Here is a 17,798-nt window from a genome sequence, read left to right as displayed (position 1 = left end):
GGCAGCGGCTCTGCTCTTCAGGTGGGGGGAGTTTGTTCCACAGGCAGCTGCTAATTTCAGAGACCATTAACCAGCCAGTAGGACCAAGCTGTCCTTTTGCAAATTATTTTCCTTTGGGTCACACAGTAGTTTTTGGAGCCGGTATGCCACCCCTTTGGTTCATGTAACGCTTGACAGTTTGAAATTTTCAGCTTTTAAAATCTTATCTGCGTAAAGTCATAAGGATCGGTGTAACCTTGAGTCAATGTGAGAGACCTGGGAGGGTTGTTTTACGTAAGAACATTTTCCTAACATCCACACACTACCCCTCCCCTCCAATTTCTAAGCATCTTTTCTTTGAGTTAATACATTTTAAGGTTTACAAGACGGATATTGGTTCCAAACACCATTTTTTTTGAAGTGCAGGGAAAGGCAGGAAAGAAAAAAAAATTAGGACCTGCCGGGCCAATAGTAGCCTTAAAGTCAGTTATTCAAATAATTCATTTAAATAAAGTGGCTAAGGGGAAAACCATCACATATATAGATTTAAAAAAAATCTGGATTTGGCTTATTTTATCCCTTTTTGATTTACTTCAGTTATTACCATAGAGGGATTATAAAACCATTTAGTTATCGACATAACTAGACATCCAGATAAGGTGTTGGTTAGCTCAGTGTGTGTTATTCCTGCTATGGTTTCTTTGTTGTGTTTCGATTTTATGAAATCTGTTCTTGATTGCATTTCTTAGAGTGGTGTTGTTTTGTCAGTCAGAGTTTAAACATATCTTATAGTAAACTGTTTTATTCAGGATCCTGTTGCATGATATTTATTTTATAATGAAAATGTAAAAACACTGAAAAATGTTAGTACCATTTTGGGGTATCATATTTACATTTTGTAAATAATTGAAATTATGCCAAACATACATTTACTTTGCACTGCCCCAGGCTGAATAGGTTCTAGGGCAGAAATGAATGGCATAACTCTTGTCATCAAGGAATTTACTGTCTGATGTAGTAGACAGATAAGTAACAATTATAATACTATGTGATAAATGTGAATAGAGCTATGCCTAGTGTAGGAAGGTAGCAGAGTAGGAGATGGCTCCTACTCAGCTTGGATGTAGGTAGAATCAGGAGCACACAGTACAGTTTTGAAATATGATATAATTTAGCCAAGTGCAGGAGGTCAGTAACTTTCCAAGAAGAGAATATAATAAATGAGAAGGCAAGGAGGTGGGAGAACCTATGGCAGTTTAGAGAAGTCACTGTCAATGACATGTCTGAAGTCAGTAACATTGACATTAACATGACTTGAATGCTGGGATTCGATAAGGAAATGGTGGAAGATGAGGATAGTGAGGGTGGTAGAACTCCAGATCAGGGCATTGTATACTTGGTTACAGGGATTGGGTTGGCGGTGATGAGTAAAAAGCCATTTAATGAATTCATGTTTTAGACTCCCACCCTAGTAAAATGTAGTAGAATCTGATAGGTACTGTCACCTTTGGGAAGAAAGAAGGAAGAAAGAATCAGGACTCTGAGGATTTGACTTGGTTCTAGTGAATGGAAGTGAGGGAAGATGGAGGAAAGATGATAATTTCTATTTTGGGTTTTGTGAATTTGAGGAGACTGTGGAGCATTCAGGTGAAGATATCATTAGATGTTTGAATGCATGGATAGGGAACTTATAAAGGAAATCAGGATTGCAGGGCAGATTGGGGGGTTGAATTGAAGCTGTATTGATTTGGTGACATTAAAATGATTCAGGGAGAGGTTTAAGTTTATAAAAGCAGCAGCTAGAGAACAGCCTGATAAAAAGCAGAAATGGGTAGAAAAATAGTATTGTGAGAGAGAGAGAGAGAGACGAGTAGTAGTTAGAAAGGTAGGAAGAACATCAGGAGAGATCCTAAGGATGGAGAGAATTTCAAATAGAGGGGAATGGGTCAACACGTTTGAATGTTGTAAAGAGGTGTCAGGGAAGGAGAGGATTCCAGGGACCTAAGGATTAGGATTCCATAGGTGGCTTGAACAAGAACAGTTTTAACTGAGTAGTGGTTCAGAAACCAGTCTTTGGAAGATTGAGAAAGAATGAGTGATAATAAAGTAGACATGCTTGAGTGAGGCATTTCAAGAAAACTAAAGAAGGGAGAGGATGATAGCTATAGAGCAGTGGTTCTCATCCTTAGCTACACATTTTCAATCATCTGGGGAGCTTTTAAGAATCTTGATTTCCAGGGGAGAGCCCATACCAATTTGGGGTTGAGGCATTAGTATTTATTTCAGCAGCTTTGTTGAACTTAATTGGCATGGAATAAACTACACATATTTAAGTGTACAATTCAATGTTTGACATAGATTTACATTTGTAAAATCATCACCACAATCAAAATAATGAACATATCCATCCTCTACATAAGTTTTCTTGTGTCCCATTGTCATTTCTCCCTCTCATTCTCAGGAAACCACTGATCTACATCTACTTTCTGTTACTATTGATTAGTTGCACAGGTATTTTAAAGTGCCCTGGGTAATTCCCATGTTCAGGCAAGGTTGAAAACCACTGAAGAGGGATATAGGATGAAGAAATGTTATGTTGTTTCTTTATATGCATAAGTAAGGTGACAAGAGATTTAGGAAAGATGAGATATTTATTGGAACTGAGTCCCTGAGGAGATGGCAGTGGGTGAAATTCAGAGCTCTGACAAATAAGAAAGGAAGACAATTTGGAAGCAACAAAGAATATGATATAAAGACAGCACATTTCTTTGTTATCAGCATCCAAGTTGTAATCATGTAGTATCAAGATTGATTTTCTAAAGTATTTAAACCAAGTTAGAGAGCATATTAATATTTTGAAAATGGATGCTGCTCAGAAAAACTCCTTAAATGAAGCCTGGGACCCCTGGCACCACCATGTAATGCTTTGTCATTTTTTGGAGGGGAGCAGATGGAATTAACAGTTTGACTATTGCTTGTTACTGAGAGCCAAGTACTGCCGGAGTCTTTTTGGCCCTGTTGGAGTTAGGCTGCATGTCTGCACTGAGGAAAGAGAATATTTAACATTTGAAAATCTTCTGCTTAACACATCTTTTTGCTCAGAAGAAATTCTGTTTGCTTGCCCTTTGGATATATGCCTTTTAAATACATTGGAGGATAAAATCATTTCTGTGTCTCCCAAATGAGACCAGAAAGAGTTGTGATTAGAAGTTGCCAAAGGCCCATACTTTCTATCCTCAGAAAGGGAATATTTATATCCCCACCTCCTCTTTTTTCTTTCTTTTCTCTTTTCTTCTTTTTCTCTCTTTCTTTTTCTCTGCCTGCCTGCCTGTCTTTCTTCCTGTTTCTGACTCAGGATGTGGATGTAATTAAAAGTTGAGCTCCATGGGTTCTGATGGCTAGGGCCTCTTTCTTGATTCTTGCCTTTGGCAGGGGGCTGAAAGCAGAATGGTTAATTCTAAATATTATTGGACATTATACTTGATCATAAATAAAGGTGGGTAAAAACTTTTGTCTGATTTCTAAAGTTCTGAAAATTTTTTTCATTGTAATTAGGATATCAAAGTATGATCTAACCTAGAGAAAGTAGGCATCCCTAATTTTGGTGCAACCTAAAAGAGTGGTAATATCAATGTTAGCATGATTTTAGATACTAATTTAGATAATATTTTAAACATTCTGTATTTTCTTAATTACTAATATAAGATATAATAACTAGGTAATTTGGAAAATTCAGGAATGCATAAATGATAAATAATATTTATAATGCTTCATTCAGAGATAATTCTGATTAACACTTTAGTGAATATCTTTATAGGTTCTTTTTAATGGCTCTTTTTTTCCTTTTTAAATTTAATTTATTTTTTAAATTTACATCCCAGTTAGCATATAGTGCAACAATAATTTCAGGAGTAGATTCCTTAATGGTCCTTACCCATTTAGCCCATCCCCCTTCCCACAACTCTTGCCCGTAAGTAACCCTCTGTTTGTTCTCCATATTTAACAGTCTCTTATGTTTTGTTCCCCTATGTGTTTTTTATATTATTTTTGTTTCCCTTCCTGTATGTTTATCTGTTTTGTATCTTAAACTCCTATATATGAGTGAAGTCGTATGATATTTGTCTTTCTCTGAGTGACTAATTTTGCTTAACCTAATACTCTCTAGTTCATTCTACATAGTTGCAAATGGCAAGATTTCATTCTTTTTGATTGCTGAGTAATACTCCATTGTGTGTGTGTGTACATATATATATATATATATATATATATATACATCTTTTTTATCTGTTCATCCATCTATGGACATTTTGGCTCTTTCCATACTTTGGCTGTTGTTGTTGTTGATAGCACTGCTATAAACATTGGGGTGCATGTGCCCCTATGAAACAGCACACCTGTATCCCTTGGATAAATACCTAGTAGTGCAATTGCTGGGTCATAGCGTAGTTCTATTTTTAATTTTTTAAGGATTCTCCATACTGTTTTCCAGAATGGCTGTACCAGTTTGCATTCCCACACACAGTTTTTTCCTTTTTTTTTTTAAACAACAACAAAAAAACCATACTGTATGTACTATGTTTTTGTTTTTTGTACATGCTGTTTTTTCACTAGCTTACTTTCACTTAATTGCATGAATGCTTATCTGAGTCAAAAAAAATTCTTTTATGGCAAAACATTTTAAATCTGTAGTTAATGTTCTAGCATATGGATTTACTGTCATTTATCTCAGGTGTTGAAAATAACAAGCTTTTCCCAATAATTTTGAGTGAATAGTGCAGCAGTTAGCTTCTTGTTAGATTAATCATTGTCCATATCTTTATCATCCTTAGGATAAATTCTGGCATCAAAAAGTATGCATATTTTAATTATGTTTGATAGATATTAATTGCTTTCCAAAAATGCTTAATATTCATGTTTATTCATTGTTCGTGAGAATACTATCAACTCCATTTTCAGCACTATGAATTAAAAATTACCATTATGACATGAAAAGTTGTATCTTCTATACATTTTAAATTTCATTGATTATTAGTGACATTAAATATTTGTATTTCTTTTGTGAATTATCTCAGTGTCCTTTGTTTATTATGATTTTGGAACTTTTTAAAAATTGAGTTATGAGAATTCTTTATATATAAAACTGTTAGATCTTTGTCTATATATTAGTAACTTGCAAATAATTTCTCCAGTTTGTCATTTATATCCTAATTTTGTTTTTGCTGTGGGTTTTTCTTTTTAAACAGATTTTTAACATTTTTAGTGTAGTTAAATCTATTAAAATTTTCTTTCATAGTATCTGCCTGCTTAGAAAGGCCTTCCTGCATTCCCAAATTATATAACTATTTACTTCTGTTTCTTTGTATTACTTCTACAGTTTTTAAAAACAAGTACAACTTTAATCTATTTGGAATGTATTTGGTGTAGAGTGGCAAGTCAGTTATTTTAACATGTTAGGCAATTATCTTTTCCCAGAGATTTTAAATGTCATCCCTATTATATACCAAATCTTGTTTTTCATATACATATATATTTATTTATGTATGATTTTTTTCTAGGCTTTCTATTCTGCTTCATTGGGCTGTTTATTTTTTGCTGCAGTAATTTCACGTAACTTAAAATTTTAATGTAACTTAAAAATTTTAATGTAACTTAAAAATTTTTTTTCTTTTTTTTTTTGTTTTTGTTTACTGTTGAGAGAGAGAAGGACACAGTGTAAGCAGGGAGGGGCAGAGAGAAAGGGAGACACAGAATCTGGAGCAGGCTCCAGGCTCTGAGCTGTCAGCATAGAGCCCGATGTGGGGCTTGAACTCATGAACCGTAAGATCATTACCTGAGCCAAAATCGGCTGAGCTCCCCAGGTACCCCTTAATTTCATTTTTTAAGGTTTATTTATGTTGAGAAAAAGAGAAAGTGCATGCTGTCATGCATGCAAGCAGGAGAGGGGCAGAGAGAGAGAGAGATAGATAGAGACCCAAGTAGGCTCCATGCTATCAGTGTGGACCCCAATGGAGAGCTTAAACTCATGACCTTGATATCATGACTTGAGCTGAAATCAAGAGTGAACACTTAACCAACTTAACACCCAGGTGTCCCTAAAATTCTTAATTTCTTATAGTTTTTATTGGATTTTGTAATATAATAGTTATAGCATTTGTAAATGATAATTTTGCCTTCTTGCCGATATCTAATTCTTATTTCCTTTTTTACATTAAATGTCTAGAGTAATGTTAAATTATATTAGTGAATAGCGAGCATCTTTGGCTCATTGCTCATTTAAGTGAGAATGCCTTTAGGGTTTCACAGTTGTTTATTCTTTCTGGCAACTTTCTTTTTTTTTAGCCTGTTAGGGAAATAATCTTCCTTAATTCCTTTTTGGAATTGAGATTTAATTGAAAAAAGATACTAAATTTGATCACATGCCCTTGTAATGTACTTTGAGGTGAGCATATAGTTTTTCTTCATTTACCTATTGGCTGATGAATTATATTAGAGAACTTCCTAGTAGATTTTACCAAACAATTACTGGTAAAGGCAACATGGTAATAGCATACCTCTTTAAAGTAGTGCTAGATTTGATTGCTATGTAAGATTGATCTTTAGGATTCTTCTTATATTACCTTATATATTACTAGCTTCACAAAATAAAAAAAGAGAGAAGCCTTCCATCTTTTTATATCCTCTGGCAATTAGTCTCTTCCTTAAGGTCAGAAATAGTTTAGCTATAAAAATGTCTAGGCCTTTTGGATTGAATACAGTTTATTGAGATTTAATATATACAACTTCCTAAGTACTTTCATTTAATCTGTGCACAATTAAAAAAATTTTTTTAATCTTTATTTTATTATTTTTGAGAGAGAGACAGAGCAGGAGCAGGGGAGGGACAGAGGGAAGGGGAGACAGAGTCCAAAGCAGGCTCCAGGCTCTGAGCTGTCAACACAGAGCCCGAGGTGGAGCTCGAACTCATGGACTACAAGATTATGTCCTGAGCCCAAGTCGGATGCTCAACCTACTGAGCCACCCAGGCACCCCTGCACAATTTTATGAGATATAAGTATTGTTGTCCTTACTCTACAGGTAAACTGAGACCCAAAGAGGTTTAAAATATTTGTTTGAGATCAACAACTAGTTAGTGGTAGAGTTTTAGCTGAATTCCTATCTGATGCCATAGCTCATGATTTTTAATGAGTACCTAATTTTGTCTTTATCAGACTCTTCCCTTAGTCACTTTATTCGAGTATCTCATTGTTTTCCCCTTTACCCAATTAATTTCAGTTTTTGGTAACCGTATCATAATTATTACTGGTGGTTCTATGTAATATCATATCTTCTGCTATTTTAATAAATACATCCAAAAGTAGTTATGATAGACGATTCCAGAATTGAAATATAATAAATGTATCATGTACTTTACATCATGTACATTTTAATTTATTGGGAGTTCAAGATCAATTTGCATTCCTGATTCCTGTTTGTACCATATAAAGAATGTTAAGTGCAATGCAGATAAAAGATCAAGGAATTTTGGAAAATATTACTTTTCCACAGTAGTTTAAACATTTGTCATTGTTGAGGCTTGTGTCAGAGTAGCCTTTTAGTAGTAAATGTTAAGTGATATTTGTTTGGTGGTGTTTTCCTGAACAAAGAGTCTTTGATTAGCCGATGAACATTAGTTGCTTTCTCATATAAATGCATAAGGATTCATTCAGTTATTTGTACTTGACTTAATGAAAACATTGTATATGAGTACTTAAACTGTACTATGAAAGTTATTTGAGGCATCAGCTATTGGAAGATTTACATTTATTCTTTTATAGAATGTTTTTAGATTTGGAAATTTAAAAGAATAATGTAAGCCTTAAACTGCTTAAATAGGGCAAGCAATTATGAACTCTAATCTTTTGGAGCTTGCCTGGGTTTGTTTTTTTCCCCCTTTTGAATGTAAAGAACATTTAATTTAGTTAGAGTATTAGTTCTAAGCAGCATATACATACTGTACTCCCTACTTCCGCCCATGGGGGCACAGAAAGTTGCCAGTCTGACCTCTTTATACTTGCCAGGTATATACATTCCCTTAATGAACTAAAAGTTCAAGGTTCTTGCTGACTTTTTAATCCATAGATATTACTGTGGTAGATGGAGTGGCAACATAGGCCCCCAAGCAGTGCACACTTTAGTAGTGTAGAAGGAGAGACTATTTTGAGAAATTATGAACCTTCAAATGGGTTCTGAAAAGGGAATGGAGAGGAAGGTGGAAGTATTTTAGAAATGGGTAAGGGAGGGGAGAAGTGTCAAACGAAGAAGGGAAGGTAAAAATGTGCATATCGAATGGACTATTCAAAAAGTACAGAAAATCAAAATGGTTATGTGCATGCTAGAACCAGAATATTGAGGTCAGTGAAGTCTTAGAGTTTCAGAAAGGAATATGCATGTGGCAAAGTTAAAAAGAAAAAATACTAAGAAAAAAAATCAATAGATTTGTCATTCCCAAGGTGATGAAAACCAAATACATATTGTAAAGGGTGTTAAGGAATAAATTGGTGGTGAAGTAATTGGAGGCAATAGCAGTAGATTAGGCTACTAAATCAGAAAGTTAATCAGGGAAGAATAATTAAGGATGGAAATAGTTTTAGAGCATTAGAATCTATTGAAGCCTCCCTTCTTCCATCACCCCTCATCCCTCCTTTCAGAAACAGTAAGCTTCTGAAATGCATTCTCAATTGTCCAATTGATAAATATTTTGTTAGTGACAATTAGAGCTACTGTCATTGAGCATCTGTGGTGTGCCAGTGTATTATTTTTAATTCCTAAAACATTCCGGTGATGTAGATGTTATCACTACTTTTCACATTGGAGGAAATTGAGACTTAGAAAGTTTAAGTAATTTGCTGGAAATTGGGCATGAGTTTTTGGACTCTTCATTGTGCCATGTTGCCTTTTGTATTTATCAAGCTGTGTGAAAATGCTAGAGGGGGAGGGTGTAAAAGGACTGTAAGGTATGATTCCTTTCCTCATAGAAAGGAGTGGAAGAGAAATTTTAGCTATGTTTTCTGTAATTTGTGTTAGCTATGTTTTGTATTTAAAATATTTTATAAAAGGATGCCTCTCAATATGCTTCTCTACCATACATATGTAACATTTAATTTTTTAAAATGTCTTTTAATCTTTATTTATTTTTGAGAGAGAGAGAGAGAGAGAGAGAGAGAGAGAGAGAGAGACAGAGACAGAGACAGAGAGACAGAGTGTTAGCAAGGCTGGGCAGAGAGAGAGGGAGGCACAGAATCTGAAAGGCTCCAGGCATAGAGCCTGGTGTGGGGCTCGAATTCACAAACTGTGAGATCATGCCCTGAGCCAAAGTCAGATGCTTAACCCACTGAGTCACCCGGTGTCCCAACATTTAATTTTTAACAAGTCCTTTTCTGTGGGGAGCTGAAATGCTTTTTTTTTTTTTTTTATCCATAATTATGATAGGTTGAGGGGAAAGGAAAAACCGGCCAAGAAAGGCGATGTCAAGAAAAGTAAGAGTAAAACTTGTTCTTTTCACTATGAGAACTTCAAATATGTTATACAGGTGTATGTTTTACTCAGGAAGGCCAGCCTCTTTGTGGAAATAGTGTTGAGCTTGCCACTGATTTAATCAGGGCAGATACTTTTCATGTTAACAGATTATAAAGCTCCAGAGTTTACAGTAATATTATGTGACATATAGCCATCAGATTCCATCAATTGGGAATTGGTTATTGGTGACAAGGTCCAAACAGAGATTTTGTTTTCTGTTCTAAACCTTTTTTCAGAAACAATGCATAATTGAAAAAGAAATGCTTAAACTACTTTAGGGATTTTAAACATTCTTACAGGACTTTCAAGTACTTGGAGAGGAACCAAGAGGAATTTTTGTTGTACTACTTTTAGTTTCATATTCAGCTGCAGAGCAACATCTAAGTTACATTTTGTTATACTCATAAAAATTAATATTGAAAATTTTACTTAGAGAAAAAAATTAATTTTTATTTTAGAGAGTGAGGGAGTGAGAGAGAGAGCATGCACACAAATTGGGGAGGGACAGAGAAAGAGGGGATCAAGAGGGTCCGTAGTGGGTGCTATGCTGACAGCAGGAAACCTAATGTGGAGCTTGAATTCGTGAGCTGCGTGATCATGTCCGGAGCTGAAGTCAGGAGCTGAGCCACCCAGGTGCCAGTTGAAAACTTTATTTAAAATTTTTTTTTTAATTCAGCCTCTGCTAAAACAAATTGGCTTTTAACTCAGTTAATATGCATCAACATGCTCATACTAAACTATTTATTGCTGCTTTTTTTACTATAATTTAAAAACCAATATAAACAACTATTTTAATAAGTTCTATTAAGTTTTTGATTGAGAAGAACCAAATAGAATTTTGTAGTATAGTCAAGATCTGTTGTTTTTATTATTATGGCTTTACTTAGTACACATTGCCATCATTAACTGTGTTTACTTTCATTTTCTCATTGCACCTTCCTTTTGCCCCCATCATTTTTGAATTGAACATTGGAGCCTCTATTGGTGGACTCCATTTATTTTTAAATGATTATTTATTTCGAGAGAGAGTGAGCCAGCACGGAGGGGCAGAGAGAGGGAGAGAGAGAATCCCAAGTAGGTTCCATACTGTTAGCTCAGAGCCCCAGCTGGGTCTTGAACTCACCAACTGTGAGATCATGACCTGAACTGAAATCCATAGTCAGACACTTAACTGACTGAGCCACCCAGACACCCCTCAGACTTTATTAACGGTTGAGAATTTTATTCCAATATACAAATGGGCAGTGACTCACTCAAAAACATCAACCCAACCCACAAGTCAACTGGAATTTGGCTCCCTTAACATTTCTGTCTTCCTTTGTCCTCAATACTAGAGTAGATAAAAAAACTGCCACTTAGAATGCAAAAAGCTTTAAAGAAGTGAGAGTAGAGCTGTGCTTTGGCAAGTATATTTCTGAACACTGTAATTTTGGGCAAAGAGAGGAAAAAGGGCTGTAAGGATGCTGGTCTGAAACTGACTCCATGAGACAATAGAAGGGCACACATTGCCCAAGGCAGAAGGGACCACCCTTGTAACGCCCAATCAGGAAAGGCCAGCTAACACCTTTAACATTTCTAAGGGCGGGCCTAAAGATGGAGGCTAAGACTAGTCACGCCCTACGTGAGGGCCTTGGGCCCACTCTGAGGTTGGTCAATACTCTAAATGTTGTGATTGGGCCCCGCCAAAAATAACAAATACTCTAGGCAATGTGAATGGTTAAACCTGCTGTCAATAATATTGTATAATAATAATTGGATCACTGTACCTATGTCACAATTTCCTGTAACTCCCCCTTCCCAAACTCATAAAAGCCCTACCCTGCCTTTGTTCGGGGCTCACTGCACGTGGATCTGTGAGTCTGTGAGCCCATGCTTATATAAGCCCATAATAAAGCCCTTTGTTTTTGCATGCTTGATTCGGCCTCCCTGGTGGTCTCTGGTTTTTGGGGGCGATATTAAAATCTGGGTACAACAGGGCCAAATGATAAAATGATTGCAAGGCAATATTTACATTGGGCTTTCTTTTATATTCCTCCCCACTTTCCTCATAGCATTTGTTTTTATTATTTTATTTTATTTGCTTATACCCTGATTTGCTTTGCTGTGTTCCAAAAGGGATTAAAGGACACTCACTTCTAGGTTTACTTGTCTCCTCGAGTGGACTGGGGATCCCTCAGGTCAGGGACTACGTCATATTCAGCTTTGTAAAGCTAGCATCTAGAACATAGCAGACATTCAGTAGTTTACTAATAAATGATACTTAAGCACCTCTAGTAGAAGAAAAGAAAGTCAGATTACTTGCCACAACCCAACTTTATTGCAGCTTTGAAAGTGTTAATGGGCTGAATCGCATTTTCTGTCCCTCTTTTTATTTGTTGAAGTCCTAATACTCAGGACCTCAGAATGTAACCATAATTGGAGGTGGAGTCTTTGCAGAGTTAATTTAAAATGAGATAATTAGGGTGGGCACTAATCCAATATGACTGGTATCCTTATAAGAGGAAGTTGGGACATGATTTCTACTGACAGAAGATGATACTTGAAGACATAGGGAGAAGATGGCCACAAGCCAAGGAGAAAGGCGTGGAACAGATCCTTTTCTCTCAGTAGGAGTCAACCCTGCTGACACCTTGATTTTGAACTTTTAGTTTCTGGAAATGTGAGAAAATAGGTTTCTGATGTTTAGGCCACAGTCTATGGTACTTTGTTACAGCAACCTTAGCAAACTAGTATGGGTGACTTGTCTGCTTGCATGTAGCAAAATCCCAAATACCCCTAATTTGCCTATCCCCAAGGAACAATTTGCAATGCTGAATGCCAAAACCTTAAAACTTTTACTCTTCCCTCAGGCAAGACATGGGAGAGAGAAACTTGGATGGCTCAATTGAGAAAGTAATATCTGTTTGTCTATTTTCATCCCCCCCCCCCCCCCCCCCGTACCGTCAATGGCAAGCAGCTGGCTGATTCTTTAGTTCAACTGGATTTATTTGGTTTGGCAAGGAAAACGTGTTTATGGGTATTTTGTGTTCTTAAGTGTTCAAGAGCCTCTGCCAATAGACCTGGCTGCTTTTTCAGAGTAGAAACTGCAAGAGGAAGACTGAATAAAACACTTTAATATAATATTAATTTGAACTAATTGCTTGTACATAATCTTAGCAATATTACTTTGCTTGTGTTATAATCAACAGGGGCAGAGTAATGTATCTTTTGGCTCATGCCTATTGCTTTGATAGTTGTCATACCTCCTGATCATCAACCAGTCATACTGAGTTGCCTCAGTTACCGTCAGCATTTTGTGATCACATGCTTTAGCCATAAACTAAATATATATGTGTTTTTGCCACTTATTTCTTGTTTTTTAATTGGGCTATAAAACAGTGACGTGTTTGGTCAAATCTTTTATAGGGTTTTGAGATACTTTGCTGAAAGGGAAAATTTTGAACATATACAAAAGTAGAACACTTGCCCTTTCATTTGAAAGCAGTTATCAAGAGTTCTGAGAACAGGATAAACTAAATTAACTAGTGACCTGAGTGTTACCGTGCTAAAGATGATTTTACTTAATGTCCCACAATGCTGTGTGTCCACTATACTACATTCTGGTCAATGAGCTGTAAGTGTAAGTTAAAAGGGACTCAGAGAAGGAAATCTTTAAAAGAAAGGAAGGAAGAGGACATTCTTTTGCCTGTTTAACTTTTTTCCTGAAATGTGGGCAGGATCACTATGGTAGCCATCTTGAAATGTGAAGTAGCTTCGAGGATAGTAATTTTGCTAGGATCGTAGAGCAAAACAGACCGCTGCATCCGTACTGGCCCTGGACTGCCACCCTCTTCCCATTTGTTTTTAATAAGAAGGAAATAAACTTTATCTTGTTTAAGTCATTGTTACTTTGGATTTTACTACAACATGCACTTAATTAAATTCTAAAAATAATATTTAAGTTATAGTAATTAAAATAGTGTGGTGCAGATGCAGGAATAATCAAAAAGATCATTGAAATAAAATAGAGTCCAGAAATAGACCCATGTATATGATAATTTAATATATATTAAATGTATCTGTTCTTACTTGTAGGAAATGATTCAATAAATGGTGTTGGTATAACTGATTATTCATTTGGGGAGAATAAGATTCATACTACGTGTGTGTGTATTAAAATATCCAAAAGTATTAGTGATTTATCACATAAAAAATAAAACTGTAATAACTCTAGAGGACAACATTGGAGAAAAATCTAATGAAGCAAAATTTAGTATTAATAAAGGAAATGATTATGAGACTTGATAACATAAAAATGTAAAACCTTCTATAGAATGAAAATACCAAGACAAAGCTAAAAAACAAATGACAAAACTGGGAAAATATTTGCAACATTTAGAAAAGATAGTCTGATAAGCTCTACAAAATTTGAAAGAAAAAAATAGGCAGAGTATATGAGTAGGCAATTCACAGAAGAAGAAATAGATATAATAAACATTTGAAAAGATTTTCAAAGAAATGCAAATGGACATTTGCAATGTGTCTTTTGGTGCATAAAATTGGCAATAATTAAGAAGATTAACAATATCTACAATTGGTTAGGGCATAGGGAAATGACACTTCCATGTTGGTGAAACTATAACATGATATAATCTTTTGGAGGACAATTTAATTTTAATCACAAGTAATCTTTGATCCAGCATCCTGAGTCTATCCTATAGAAATACTTGGAGAGACTAAAGAAAGTTTAGCATAGCATTATTCAAATAGTGAAAAGGGAAGCCACCATTTTAAAGGGCTGGAAAAATTTTCAAAAATGGGAAATACCCCTAACTTAATAGAGTTATTTAAAATTATAATATTCAGAAGTTTTCTCCTCCCAAAAGGACTAATTTCTCTATACGTGTTCTAAGGTATATTAGTTATCTGTTGCTGTGTGACAAATTACCCCCAAACTTAGTAGCTTAAAAATAAGAAGGATTTATTATTATCATGATTTTATGGGTTGACTGGGTTCATCTGGGCAGTTCTGCCTTTGTGTAGCTAAAATCAATCTAGTTGAAAGTACTTGAGCAGCTGCATTCTTCTGGGGGCTTACATGAGGCTGAAATACCCAGGATGGCCTCTCATCTTGCAAGATCTTTCTCCATGTGACTTCTCATCCACATGCCCACCCCTGAGATTTTACAGCATGGTGGCTACTTTCTAAGAGAATGTATTTCAAGAGGACATGCCCCGGGAGCAAGCACTTATTGAGCCTCTTCTAGCATCATTCTTCCTAAAGTCCGTTCGCCAAAACAGGTCACATTGCCAAGCCCAGTACCCATGTGGGAGAGGACTGCACAAAAGTATACAGACTGCTGAAGGCCATAAATATAATGGTGATAGTCTACCACACATGGATAAGACAACAAACAAACAAAAGTCCAGGTCCAGAATATATTAGGTAAAAAGATCGAGTTGTGGAGAGAGTGATTCTATTTTTTTTTTTTTTTTTGATGAAAAAATCAGAACACAAATTTGACTATCCTATAGTATCAGTTAGGATGCAGGGCAGTTTGAGGATCCAGCTGTGTCCTATGAAGCCAAGACATTAAAGAAATGGTGAAAATGTGAAACAAAACCATTCTTTTCAGTAACTTTCTTTGTTGGAAAATTGTTATATTTATTTATTTATGATTATTTTTTATTTGAGTATAGCTGATACATAATGTAACAGTAGTTACAGGTGTATAACTTAGTGATTTGACAAGTTGATACCCTATGCTATGTTCTGTGCAACGGTAGATACCATCGGTCCCTTACATTGCTACACAGTGTCATTGACTGTATTCCTATGCCCTGGTTTTTATTCCTGTAACCTATTCATTGAAAATTGTTATTTTAAATAAAAATGTGTTATGTGGACATGTACTGGATTTATTGTAACAAATGTTTAAAGTTTTGTTATTAAAAATTTCAAATATGATAACTATCGGTAAACATAACCACCACCATAAATAAACAAAAGCTGTTTGGGATTCTCAATAATTTTTAGGTGTAAAGAATTTTCAGAACTGATTATATAGTATATGCGTGGAAAATAGTCTGAAATAATACACAATAGTATAACAGTGCTTTCTTATGAAGAGTGCAAAAGCAACAGTGAGAAGGATGAACACTTCTTTTAATTATGTAGAAAAGACTTAAGAAGAGCAATTAAAACTCTAATATAGAAAAATATTAGTGAAGGTGGGAGATCAGTGTTCTACCAAAGTATTTATATTTTTAGTTTTCTTTTTTACTGGAAATTTTGTAATTTGTTGTAGTTGGATAATAAACAGAATCCTTGTTTTACCCTCTGCATTGTTGATTTTGTGTAATTCTGATGATTTTATCATGATTATTCCCCTGGAAAATAAGGGTGCTACCTCATTTCAGTTTTTCCTCCACCTGTCTTCCTCACTTCCTTTGCCATGTGGATTACAGGCTCCTGTAGACACAGAACGTATCTTACTGGCTTTTGCTATTGGTACAAAGTAATAGACATAGTTTGCATTGTACTCAGTAGGCACTCAAAGGCTTGTTGTATTATTAATGTTGCAATTTGAATATATAGTAATATTTACTTTTTGTATAAATAAAAATATTGTGTGAGTTATCCACATGATTTCCCATCCTATGTCTATTTTTGCCTCCTCTTACTCTCACTCTCTTTCTTTTTTCCCACTCTGTCCCTGCCAGGCCTATAGTCTGGATAAATTGTATGAGCTAGATAGGGGATGAATAACAAATTTGCCATCTTTAAAAAAATTTTTTCTTTTTAACATTTATTCATTTTTGAGAGACAAAGAGAGACAGAGTGTGAGCAGGGAAAGGGCAGAGAGCGAAGGAGACACAGAATCTGAATCAGGCTCCAGGCTCTTGAGCTGCCAGCAGAGAGTCAAATGCGGGGCTCGAACCCACCAACCGCAAGATTATGACCTGAGCTGAAGTTGGATGCTTACCCAACTGAGCGCCCCAGATGCCCCACAAATTTGCCATCTTGAGGTCCTGGTTTACTGAGTATGTAAAAACATTATTAAGCACCATACTACTTGCTGCTTATGCAATATCATGAATATTGATACTGAATGCTCAATGAATGGTATTGAGGTAATTTTTATACTTTGAAATGTTTATACTTACCTCTTAAAATCTTTAAGTTCAAGGTTGTTTTCTCTGGTAAAGCCAATAATGACATGAAGTATGTATGCATCCACTCCAAGAGCCACATTTGTTATTCTTCTAAGATAAAAGAGCATTTTCTCTAAGTAATGTAGATAATACATAATAGTTTGCATGTTGGAATATAAACATAAGGGCAAAGTGAAGCAATGGAGGTAAGTCATTGTGTTATAAATAATTTACATCTTAGTTTGCTGATGGGGAAGTCAGACTTAAAAATTTCAACTTAATTGTATTGTCTTCATTTACATCAAGCTAATACTTTTGTCTTCTTACTCTCATAACTTTAAATTACCCTGCTTCCATCACTGCTTTTATTTTTCTCTCCATTAGATCCCAAATGAAAGCCCTGGTTTTCAATGATTTCATTCCATTGGAATTAAATTGTTTCCTTTTTCATCTTCCTGAACATTCATCAGATTCTTTGTTGTAATTCTTATATACTTTTATTATTTTTCTCTTTGATATTTCTCCTATTTCCTGTTTCATTGGTTTCTATTTCATTAGCCCATTTGGAACCTTTCTTAGTCTAGACCTCTATTCCTTCTCTATCTATACTAAACATTAAAAATGGCTTTTCACTGTGAATATTGACTTAGTTTGGGGTCTCCTATACTTAGCCTATGTCCACTTTGGGAAAAGTCATTTATTGTTATTGCACTCATAATTAATACATGGGTAGTTTACAACAGATCTCTCGTTTTGATTCCTTACTTTTTCTGTAGTATAAAATTCCTTGCATTCAGGATGACTTACTGTAAACCATGATGTCAAGGGGAGGGTTAATAATAAGGTAAAATTAAGGTACATTAAAAATTCTGAGTGGAATTCAGGGCCCAAACTAGTAAAGATTCAAAGATTCATTCTTATTTATTCAATGGCTCATAGGCCTGTTATGTGTGAGCCAATTTAAAAAGGCCAGTTAAAAAGGCCCTTTTTTTCTTTCCAAGATTTTATGTTCATTCAAGTTAGTTAACATATAGTGTAGTATCGGTTTCAGGAATAGAATTTAGTGATTCATTTCTTACATATAACACCCAGTGCTCATCACAAGTGCCCTCCTTGATGCCCGTCCCCCC

The 17,798-nt window shown here is 35.3% G+C and overlaps 1 protein-coding gene across 5 annotated transcripts in view; it reads left to right on the top strand.

Annotated features, from left to right (window-relative positions):
* FAM126A (family with sequence similarity 126 member A) overlaps positions 1-17,798 on the top strand; it is a 113,622-nt gene that overhangs the window by 1,125 nt on the left and 94,699 nt on the right. The window lies entirely within an intron of this gene.

This window comes from Suricata suricatta, chromosome 2 (assembly GCF_006229205.1).
Source record: "Suricata suricatta isolate VVHF042 chromosome 2, meerkat_22Aug2017_6uvM2_HiC, whole genome shotgun sequence".
NCBI lineage: Eukaryota > Metazoa > Chordata > Mammalia > Carnivora > Herpestidae > Suricata > Suricata suricatta.
The sequence above is the reverse complement of the archived record's forward strand: the minus strand, read 5'-3'. Positions and strand labels throughout refer to the sequence as shown.